This window comes from Mycteria americana, chromosome 4, assembly GCF_035582795.1.
Source record: "Mycteria americana isolate JAX WOST 10 ecotype Jacksonville Zoo and Gardens chromosome 4, USCA_MyAme_1.0, whole genome shotgun sequence".
Taxonomy (NCBI): domain Eukaryota; kingdom Metazoa; phylum Chordata; class Aves; order Ciconiiformes; family Ciconiidae; genus Mycteria; species Mycteria americana.
The window spans coordinates 33,801,558-33,813,610 of NC_134368.1; the positions used below are offsets into that span (position 1 = coordinate 33,801,558).

The 12,053-nt window shown below is 39.3% G+C and overlaps 1 protein-coding gene across 1 annotated transcript in view; it reads left to right on the forward strand.

Moving 5' to 3' along the window:
* The first annotated feature begins 1,803 nt into the window (after nucleotides 1-1,803).
* TUSC3 (tumor suppressor candidate 3) overlaps nucleotides 1,804-12,053 on the forward strand; it is a 131,438-nt gene continuing 121,188 nt past the window's right edge. The window contains exon 1 of the mRNA XM_075499216.1: nucleotides 1,804-1,862. The gene's annotated coding sequence lies outside the window, so the exon portion shown is untranslated. The remainder of the gene's footprint in view (nucleotides 1,863-12,053) is intronic.

The window sequence follows — 12,053 nt, forward strand, 5'->3', positions numbered from 1 at the left end:
TCCCTTTCTTACCCAGCTCACACCGGGGAGGATAGGTCCACATGCTCCAGAAGACATTGGACCTCCAAAACACTGGAACACATATGGAACAACCAAAGCTTCTCACCTCTAATCTTCCTACATTCACTTCACTCATCCATGTGACCCTCTTCCTGTGTCCTGTCTTCTCTTCCATTTCCTTCTGTTTTCAGTCTTTCTTTTGAAGTCATTCCTTCCCCATTTGCAAATGTTCAGCTATTTACTGAACAGCGTAAATTTTGGGTAACTGAGATCTGGAGTGACAGGATCTGTGATTTCTCTTAAAAAGTTGGCATATGGACATCACCTTTTTTGAAGACTTATGGCAGCCTGGTGTCTGAACTCAAAGTCTATAGTCAAGGGCTGTTGCGCCAACCTTCCTAAATACTTGAGAAGTAGGGCCCAGATTGCATACCACTTTTGATTATTATTGTCCAATGACATTCAGAATCTGATGGATGTAGATAACACATGGTCTGAACTCTCTTGACCTTAGACACTTAGATCAATCTTAAGTGTCTGGTAGATTATTTGAATACAATCTACAATTCCTATGGATATAAATAACTTCTGAAAGGCACACTGCAAATATAACCGAAAGGAACACAACGGCCTATTTAATATTTTAAATGCTCAGTGCTAAGATGTCAGCAGTATCATCAAATTAGCATCTGATATTATCGTCAAAATACCATCTAAAAATTCTGTGCCCAAAATAAACAGATACTTTTGAATACTCTCTCAGTGCCTCAGCTTTCTATTTTATTATGGTGTTTTGATTATAAAATGAATAAAATTTGAGTGATATAGCAAAATCTCTGAAGAAATGAATAGTTCCGTCTTCACAGCCTTTAACACAGATGCATATAAATAATTAATGTAGCATAAGGTGAGTACTTGGAATTTTAGGAAAAAAAGAAGAAAATATTAAGTATATGCTCACTAATTTAACATTACCTACCCCGTGCACTGCAGTGTGTACTTTTAGGGAAACAAATATGTGCTTACTGATTTGGAGACTGTACCATGAACGAGAGTATCAAATTAAAGCTGCATGGTTAATGCTCTGGGAATTAAATTCAAATTAATTGTATTAGTGTATTACATTAATATTATTTTCTGCAAAGAAGGTTTTCTGTGTGAATAGTGAAATCTGAAAAGCGTACACATGCAAACGTGTAGAAAAGAAGGGTCCTTAGTTTTCTTTTTTTTTTTACGCAGCCTTGATTCACGATTGCACTTTGTGCTTCAGGTAGCTGTGGCAGGGCATGTGCAGCAGCAGGTAAAGCTGCTCACCCCAACGCCAGGTGGGCTGAAATACCCGCCACCTTGCTGGGGAGCACCACTACTTCTGGGGCCGCAGCCCTGGTGCAACATACTGCCCCGATAAAGCTGCCAGCAAGCCTCCATCGTACACCACCTGCATGTAGGGCTGAGCGTGCAGCGGCCTGCCAGGTGCCCAGCACCAAGGCCCACCTCAGCGGCGGCCCCGGACAGGCCCCGCCGCCGCGCCCCCGGCCCCGCCGCCGAAATGGCGTCGAACGGCCCCAGGAGGCACGAGGCGAGGCGAGCGGGAGAGGAACTACATTTCCCAAGAGCCGCCGCGCCCCGGGGCGATGCGATTGGCCAGAGGCCGAGCCCAATCAGCAGGGAGGAGGTGGGCAGCGGTGCCGCAGGTGCTCGCCGGCGGAGGCTGGCGGCCGGGCGGCGGGGGGAACATGGCGCTGGGTACCGGGGCACCGCGGCGGCTGCTGCACCTGCCGGCCGGGAGCTGCCTCCTCCTCCTGCTGCTGCTGCTCCTCCTCCTCTGCGGCCAGCTCGGGGGAGGACAGAAAAAGAAGGAGGTAGAAACGTTCGCTTCTTTCGCCATCGCGCCCGGCTGAGGGGCTGGGGCTGCCCCGCTGTGCTGCCTCCCTCTCGTCAGCACCCGCGGGCACCGGCGGCGTTCCCCTCCGGCCGGCGCTCTTCGCCCTGCCGCCCCCGCGCTCCTCCCGCCGCGGCCGCGGGCCGCCCTCCTCCTGCCCGCCGGCTCCTCTCCCTCCCCAGCCCTGAGGAGGGCGCCTGTGGGGCGGAGGGCGCCGGGCAGCCGCTCGCCCCGCCCCGCCCCGCGGAAGATGGCCGGCTGCCCGCGGCGGCGGCGTCTCCAGGGCAGCCGGGAGCCAGCGCCGCGCCGCCCGCGGCGGCAGGGCGCAGCGCCGGGTACGCTGTCCCCAACGTGATGTCCCAGCCCGGGCGGGTGCCATCCGTTGTCGTGGGCCTTTAACTCCCTGGTTTTGAGCACATAAAGGCAAGGGCCGCCGTCCTGCGCTCGGCTGGCCTCCGCGGCGGGCCTCGGGTGCCTCTGCAGCCAGCCGAGGGTGAGGAGCGCTGACCTGCGGCGAGCCAGCAGGAGAATGGAGTTAAACCCCGTGTTTGTGGTGCCAGCTAAAAGAAATGCCCAGACTTAAGAAATAACACTGAAGCGATGGCAGCAGGGGTATGCCTGTGCTGGTGTAGGTGCTGATGCTCTCTTCAAGGTGTCTTCTGGGTAAGAGAGATGTGGAGGAAGGAGCAGTTTTAATTCGTTTTCAGTAGCAACAGTCTATCTTCAGTAACTTTTGTATTTAAATAGGGAAACATGCAAAAATGTGTAGGGTAGATATTTGCCTTTTTCAGGTTTCAATGCTACTAGAGCTTACTATGCTTCTCTCTTCCTAGCTTGCCCTCGATTCCATGCCAGGTTCTCATATGCCCAGTGCTAGGCCAACCAGTAGAGTCTCTTTACAGTTTCTCTGTAACTTCATTTAGGGGAGGAGATAACTTTTTACCAAACTGTAGAATTTTATTTTTGTTGGTTTTTTACATCTGTTTTCTGTTGTTAGGGTTGCCAGAAGACTCGTGCTTTGTGGTGGTGGAGGGGAAGGAAAGAACAATTTTGCTAACCTGTCCTCTCAGAAACTATCTGCTTAGACAAAGAGAAGGATGGTTGAAAGTTTGTTTGTTTGTTTGTTTTGATTTTCTTTAAAGAACTACGTAGGTTACTAACGCTTATAGGCCAAAGAAGTAAAATGAGGGGGAGCAGAGAGGGAGGTGCTGATGTCTTCCCTCTCGTGTCTGGTGACAGGACTCAAGGGAATGGCTTAAAGCTGCGTCACGGGAAGTTCAGATAGGATATTTGGAAAAAATTCTTCACTGAGAGGGTGGTCAAGCACTGGAGAAACTCTCCAGGGAAGTGGACATGGCCCTAAGCCTGTTGGTATTCAAGAAGTGTTTGGACAATGCTCTTAGGTATATGGTTTAACTTTTAGCTTGCCCTGTGTGGAGTCAGGAGTTGGACTTGATGACCCTCAAAGGCCCCTTCCAACTCAGGATATTCTGTGATTCTAAAAGGCCAAAGTTAGTATGTAAAACCCTTATTTAAGTATCTCAATAGTGGTCTGACTTTGTGGTCTTACCAAGTTAAAGAATAATCTGATCATTGAGATAAATCCCTTGGGTATCAATGTAAAAAACTAACACCTTCGCTCTAGGCATTCTCTTTTTCCCTCTTTCTGCAAAGAGTAGGCAGTAACGTGTTGCTCTTCTGCTGCTATAATTAACTCCTTTTAAAAACTTATTAGTTTGTTTTTAATCAAATGTGTTTAATATTTGACACTCCTGATTCTGTCTTGCTGTGATGTGCTGGCATTGCAACTTTTGTTGACACTTCCATGTGGAGTGCCAGCTGTGCTACCAAGATAGCTGAAATAATCTTTAGTTCTTTTTAAATGGAATCCTTTCCTAACAAGTAAATAATGGCAAATTAAAATGGACATCTACAATTACTTTCTGTAAAGTTTCCCAGTTCTGCTGCAGAGGTGGTACATGACAGGACTGAAATGGATATATTTTGCCTAGCCATTTGGTACTATGAAATACCAGGTCAAACTGATATTTCTCCTCTGTAAAGCTTGTTATTAATTTTTTTTCCTTTTAAACTGATTTAATTGATTAACTAACACTTCTCAGTCTTCTGCATCTTTTTACCTCCATTTTTCATTCCTGTTTAATATTTTTCTGTTAATGCAATGGACTAAATACTGCTCCTACAGACAAAACACTTAGTGGGTTTATGTAGACATACTGTATCTACAACTGCATCTTTACAGAAACTAGTGCAACATTGTAAGGGCTTGCTTCACTTTAAATGCAAGCTTAAAGGAAAGTGTAACTTAGTGGTTTTCTGGGTTTTATACATTGTAGGTATATTATGAATATTGCCTTGTATGTGTCTGTGTTGTATACATTACAGCTAAAGTCTCGCTCCTTTTCTTGCCCTGCTAACTTCATGTTGAAAACTATAGTAGTTTGCCCAATATATATGGGGGAAAAACATCTGTATGCGAAAGATGAAACTTGAACTTTGTTACAGTAAGCAGTTTGGAAATAACATTTTAAAACTGTTCTGAGGAAAATTATATGAATTGAAAGAGCACAGGATCTTGTGCTATGGGAGGTTCCTGTTCACAATACTGTCCAGAAGCACAGTGGTAAAAAGCAAAGATGATGGAGGTTAAATGTGTAAAGTGAACCTGTTTTTCTACACAGAGACTTTAAGATTGCCATAGCTTTTATGGAAGTTGGGAAAATGGTTAAACACACAGTGAATTGTTTCAGAGTGAACACTGAAAGAGGGAAGTTAATGTAGTAGGATTAAAATGTGTATCTCATGAGATGAAAAAAAGACACACGAAGACACTTGCTTTGTGTGTGTCTTTGTTGGGGTGATTGTATGGAAAGAGAGGTTAAGGACTAGAGAAAGGAAACTTCTTTCCCGAGCAACTTTTTTGAAAACCTTGAGTACTTGAAAAGTACTTGAAAATGAAATACTTGAAAACGCAAAGAACTTCAGATGTTGGAATTGGACCTTAAGCAAGCAAAGTATCCGTGGTGAAGACAGTTTGTAATCTTTTTTCTTTTAAAGCATTGACTACATAGAAAAGTATGCATAAAGTCTGAATGATTAGAGGTGTCTGGATCGCTTGTATGAGCCTGGAAGATGGCAGTAATGACTGTGCAGAAAGGAGAGGACCGAGTTAAGGTTTTAGATGTTTTTGAAGGACTTATTGCTAGCAGAGAAAGATGAATGGGGAAACTAGAGAACATTGGCTTAACTTTCTGCGTTGCTTGTGAAATACTACGTTATAGCTGTATTTAGAATGGAAAATATGTAAGTTCTTAAATTACTAAAATACATTGTCCTATACAGTAAAATATTCGTAAGCATAACTAAAGAAACTTTCTCCTATGGCAAATTACTGAAAAGTGCTGAGGTCCATCTTAAATTTGGATAAATTTGTAAAAATTTAAAGAACTGTTAGAGAATGGATTTGAATTAGTTGATAATTAGTCATCTGGTGTCATGGAAGCTATTTCTAGAATGGCAGCATGAATATGTAAACATACAAACATTCCTATTACTTTTCTTTAATCCTGCTGTTCACTTTTCTGTATTGTGGATGCCCATGACAGCCTTCACCACTGAGGAGATAAATAGAAAACAGTGGAGTGTCTTAAAATGACCACAGGTAAAATGTAACAATTTGGAAATTAGATGAAGAGCAACAGCATAACTTTCTCCCATGGCTCACACTTAAGAGCTGACTAGATTTGAAAAGACTGCTTTTATGATTTTAATTCTGGTGCTGAGCAGTACCTTTATTTGGTAAGTGATGTAAAGAAAAGTTCCTGGTTGTGGAAATAGCAGCAAGTAACTGAAGAAGGACTGTTCTCTTGGAAACTATATTCATAATGGGAGAAAATAGTAATTGACTGTTTCCACAGTGTTTGAGATAATGTGTTTGTATTAACATACATGCATTTCTATAAGGTGTGTTCCCAATCCTTTTGATGCTTTTTATATATATTGTACAAATTCTAGGTAGATAAAACTATTAAAAATTGAAAGGAATCAAAATGAGAATATTATGCTTTGAAATATACCGCTTGGCTTTTATTATAAATTGCTTCGCATGGGCAACTTATAGTATATTTATATAGATAAGTAGGATTTTTTTGACTGAAACACGTAGGAGAACATTGGTTTTGCAATATTAAAAACATTTCTCATAGAGGGTAAAGTTGATTTTTGAGCTTTTAGGTGGATGATTCAGACGCTTAGTTAAACCACTGAGATGCAATTGGAGTAGCTATTTTTCTGTAGGTAAGTTTGTCATTACTGCCAAATCTGACACAGGAAAGCTGTCTGTGTAGACCAACATATCAGCTTTGTTCAAGTGGAAGTGTCTTGTCGATCTTAAATCTAATCTAATCAAAAAGATGCTGATGACATGTAACAATGTTGTAGTAATCTTACGCTTCTGTAATGTAAGCTTCTGTAATGTCTTAGTCTGCTTGAGTATTTTTAAAGTATTTCAAGACTGGTATTCCTATCACTACTCCTTATCTTTTCCTCCCTGTATCTCTCACCATTTCCCCAACTGGGTGTAGAAGTTATGGTAATTGTGAGAAATTGTAGAATATAGGGTTGGAAGGACAATTTAATTGATCCTTTATCCCAAAGCTCAGCTATGCTTTTATTGTTCCTGACAAATGTCTGTCTGATGTGCCCTTAGAAGCCTATAGTGGTGGTGACTCTACAACTTCATTAGGTAACCTGTTACTGTGTATTATTGTTAAAAGAATTTTTTTCCCAAAGATCTAACCTAAATTTCTGTGTATTCAGTCCCCACGTTTTTGAGCCTGTTGTTTCTTGTCCTTATTATGACCATAAAGAACAGATTATTCTTTGATGCATAGTCTTCTCCGTTTAGACAGGGACTGAAAGTAGCATGACAGTTTTTCCAAGGTTGTTTTTTTTTCTTATAAATAGAAGCAACTGTGTAGGTTTGGTTTTTTTTTTGTTTTAAGGCTTTGAGTATTAAATGTGATAATTTTCCTGAGAGAATCTTCAGTCCTGAACATAGTTTCCTCTGTTTTATGTGAAATTAATTGGGATAGATTGGCAGGATCCTCTTGTTTCTGCACCATGTGTTCTTGTTTTCCTTTGGGTTTACATATTGAGCCCATCCTGTTTATTCAAGGTTATTGATGATTATTACTGTGTTCCTACCTTGCAGCTAGAATGGTACCTTCTGCTTTAAAATTTCTTTCCTAGTCTAATTCGTGGTGGTGTTTCACCATAAATGTGGCAATTCTCACCCTTTCAGAGCCAGAGCCTGCAAAATGTGCAGCAAAGCCTACTGCCCTTGGTCTCTCTTGCTCCAAAATGGAAAGGGCACTACTTAGTTTCTTCTGCTGTATCCTGATTCTGTTTTCAGTGATCTGTAGCATTCTTTCCTTCTGATCAATGTTCTGCCTACATATTTAATTTAAAGAAAGAAATGATGAGAAACGTGGTAAAGTGAGTGGGTAAAAAGAAAGGAAGAAAAAAGATGTATGATAAATGAGGAGTGTTCAGCATATATTCAATGGCACGTGTAGTATAAGCGATTCTTGATCTCTCAGCATCGCTGATAATATTTCAAAAAAATAGTGATAAATAAAACTTAAGTTTCTTCTCTTTGTCTCTTGAAATTCTGTTTAATGTTAAACTTGAATATAAAGCCTTTTTGGTCTTCTAATCATTAAAATGTTGGTTTTGGTCTCCAGACTGTGGAGCACTGCATGTTTTTGCTTTTGAAACAGCATGCAGGAAAATGTTTGGCAGTTATACCAAGTATAGACTCCTCTTTAAAAACTTTCTTAAAAACTGAGGTCTGGCAAAGGTTGAATCTGTGAAGAGAAACTCAGTCCTGACTATAGATTTGACTTCAAGCCATTTTAAAGATGTATTTTAAGTGGAGGGTTTATATCCATTTGTGTAATTTGCCATTTTATCTATTGTTGCAGTAGAGAGAGAAGAGGCTTTTTTTCAATCAGTGGTTAGAGCTTTAAAATAACTGTCCTGGTTTTGAAGTGAAATAACAGCAATAGGTCATGCCTGAAAATATAAAATCCTTTAAATGCAATTCTGAATGTTTTTTCCTACTCTATTCTAAAAAAAATGAGAAAAAAGTGTTTGCAAGAATTTTTTATTTTCTGCTGATTTTTACAAGCAGCAAAAACCTCTATATCCCTTCCTTTTCTATTCCGAATTAACTAAAGTTTTGGAGAAACTTGACAAAATTAACTAGCAGTTCTTATTTTAATAAATCTGTATAGAATACCTTGATGTCTTCAGTGATTGCTTACAATAGGTGAAATAAAAGATGCTTACAGCAGCCTGATAGCATTTTGTAATTGGATTACTGAAACTTTTCTGTCCCAAATGTCTCCATTTGGCATCCTTGCTGTCATAAGACAGATCAGTGGCGTAATTGATCTCTTACCCTGTTCTGTTCTATAACCGTTTATACAGCACATCCTGTGCAACCACATGGAAAATACAGATTGTATCTGCTTGAGTTCTAAGTGCTCTGGAAAAATCAGTCAGTACAATTAGAGTGGGAAAGCATTGGGGTTTTTTGTTATTGTTTTGGATCTTCAGATTTATTCTCTGGATTTTTAAAAGTGTTTTGAAGGTCCTGTTTTATTGGCTAAGCCAATGATCAGAACTAAAAAAGGAACTTTACCTGGTATTTGTTTTAGGCCTCTTCCTCTAATAAATCTGAAAGCAAGCATCATTAAAATGTATTGTTATCTTTTCATCTAATGCTATGAGATAGATATATATATAAAATAATACCTTCTTTAATGTTTGATGCGTATATCAAATGTAATAACCGTTCTTTTTTTTGTTAGAGCTTTCAATAATGAGGGATTGCTATGAAATAAATTGAAAGATATTTTATAATGATCCTCAAAGCTGCATTTCAGATAGCATATAAAAATATGAGTTTCTCTATTATCACAAGTCCTTCACATTCTAAGAAAGATAAGCAAATTGATACTTGCGTTGAATGGATTGCTTCTGTTATGATGGAATTAAAAAAAAAAAACAACTGGCAATACTTTGGTGACAGAAAATAATCCCAGAAATTTGAGATGGAAAAGATTTGTACCCTTTCCAGTGCAGGCTTCTTTATAACAGCACTCTTCTTCATGGTTGCTAATGTGGTGGCAGGACTTTTATCGTTTCTCTGGGGAGACTGTTCTCCCACCTAATAGGATTTACCGTTGGGATTTTTTCTTCTGATGATTGTATCTGATAATACCATTTTGGAATACCCCAAGTTTTTCATCTTCCTCTTAAGCAGTTGTGGGCCTTAGCCTAATTATGCCATTCCATTACTTTTTCTTGTTCTTTTCTTCTGAATCGAAAGCAACTTATTTTTTGAATTTCAGACGTACTGGTCGTTAAGCTTAGCAGAGTTTGACTGTGGTGCATAAAACATTTGTATATCAAGTTCATAGCGTAAGTGGTAATTACAGTTGTGCAGTCCCTTTGTGGAATGCCATTTTGAGCTCACAGAGTTGCTCAAGGTTATAGGCTATAGCATCTGCTACTTGAAGGATAAAAACTATTTTCTGCTCTGCTTTTAGTTTGGCTTTTTAATAATTTCATATCACTGTTGCCGTCTGCTCTACTATGACAAAATTAGCATGTTCAGTTACTTTCCTTATCCGGTTGCCTTACATAGGCCAACTATGACAGGGTCTAGTCCTGAATCTTGCATATTTAAATTTCTGTTTACCTTTTCTACATTTTGATGTGTATGTGTTTGTGTCTGAGCCATGTAAATGTCTCTTCAATGGAGATTTTTGAGCTTGTAGAGCAAAAGTGCAGGTAATATAGTAAAAAATCCTACTTAAAATATAAGGTTCATTTCTGGGTTTTATTTTTTAACTTCTACTAAACATTTTTGTAAACTTGATTGTTTTATGAAGTCCTTTGATACTTAGCCTGTTTTTCATGACTCATGAAAATAATTGACAGTTGTTCAACTAATTAATTAGCTAATTCCCTTAATAGTGCATAATATCAGGTCCTGCTGACTACACATTCAGGCTTGTTCATGTGTTTTCTTTCTAAGATCTTGTCAGTGGCAAAGATGCATTCTGAATCTAAAGTTAAGCCTTTAACTCAAAACTGCGCTGTCCTCCAAGGGTCTGTTTAGAGTAATGAATTGTTATATTTAAATTGCAGTGTTTTTTCTGCACTATGCTGAAGAATATGGTTATTTTAACAGAAAGCTATGAGAGGTATTTTTTGGTTGGTGCTGCTTAAACTTTTCTTGGTAATTGTAGCTGCTTTGTCTTTGTTTACTTCACTGGTTCAAATTACTGCTTAAAGCATTTTGTTATTTTTCCTTCTCTTAGTTATCATCAACTCCATATGACCCTCCTCTACTTTTAGTAGTAAACTAGAATGAAATCTAAATTGCGTTAATCCATAATTACTAAATTCACTGGGGTACTGATATATTAAAAATATGAAACTTAAAATAATTTTTATTTTTAATCCTATTAAAGTATTTTAATGTGAATCTTCATATTTCTATAAAAGACATAACTAGACACTCAGATTCTGCAAGGGAGATTAATGTAAGGGATGATAAAACTGAGCAGACAGGATGCTTTGAAACACAGCTCCTTTCTCTACTCTGTTTTTTCAAGGTTATCTAACAGTATAAAGAAGGTATTTGAATATGAGTAGAAATCTGTTTTGACTGACAGAGGTAATTTATATTTTTCTAGATACCCTAAAAGTTGCAGGGCTAGGGCTACATACAGTGAGGGAATAAATTGGCTATACCAGCGTATGTTTTGGTGTTTGTCCAAAGAGAGCAATTCAAGCTACAATTAGGTGAGGCAATCATAGAGCAACTTAGTAACGGATGGAGTAGGGCACCTTATCATATGTTGCAGTACTAGCAGTCTGTACAGTCAGTGATCTCGAACTAGGGAGTAAGAAATGCGAAAGGATGTTTCTGAAATCTTGTCCTTCTCTAGAGTTTGGATGCTAAAGTCAGAGCTGTAAGGCTGTGCTGTCCAGAATTTGGTATAATTTCCTAATGTAGATGTTTCGGTAAAGTATTGCGCAGACTTAAGCTACAGGAGGAGACAGTGGTGATGACTGTATACTGATTCTTCAATGAGGACTATGTACATGGTCCTTAGAAATGATAACAATAAAAAAGTAAAATAAGAATGTAATCACTCAATTAGAGTATTGTTTTCTTTTTTTTCTTTCTCCACATGGTGATGTATTTATGGTTAAGGTGGTATATACTCGGGTTTCTGTTCAGATCATGTAAGGTGGTGCAAGCATGCCTATTGATTGTGGTTTATGGAATATGGTTTCAGGGATTTCTCCTGAGACGTGGGACTTGAATACTTCCAGGTTGATGAAGATCACATTGAATCCACTTCTCCTTACTTGGCCAAACACTCTAAAATTTAGAAGAGTGCACAAATGCACACAGCAATAAGTGGGTTTTGTTTTCAAGCATGCTTTTAAAGTAAATCCTCTGTGATGCCTTTTACGGAGATGTTTTCAGGTATTAATTAGCTATTTTCGAATTGTGCTCAAGATCAGATGCCTAGGGGAATTAATGCACTCGCTACCTACTTTATCAGTCTTTTTAATGGGGCCGTAGACTTAATCTCACTGCAAAGTCTGGCGTGTTCAAGTGTAGGGCATGTTCAGAGGCCTAGAGAGCACTGAGAATTCTTCCTTCTCCTTTACAGCTGTATTTGCGTATTTTTTTTACATGTAGGCTATGCAGCTTGGTAGTTGGATATGAAGTAGAAATACTACAAGTTGCAGATGCCTGTGGTTAATGAACTTCATTATCTTCTATCCATGGATCTAGCCAGTGAAAACCAGCTTAGCTAAACATGCAAACCTCAAGTCCGGTGTAACATTACACATCCTGGTGACTTAAATGGAAATCCTGTCACATATTTCCCTGAACAGTGGGTTTTGGAAAACAAAGGCGACTTGCTGAAGTTAACTTCTTTGATAAAGCTGGGTTTTTTATTATTATCAGGCTGGAGGATAGAAAAAGTACATATGGGAAAAATCTATTAAAAGCTGTCTTGAAGAAAGCATGAATTGCCAGGGATTTATGGTT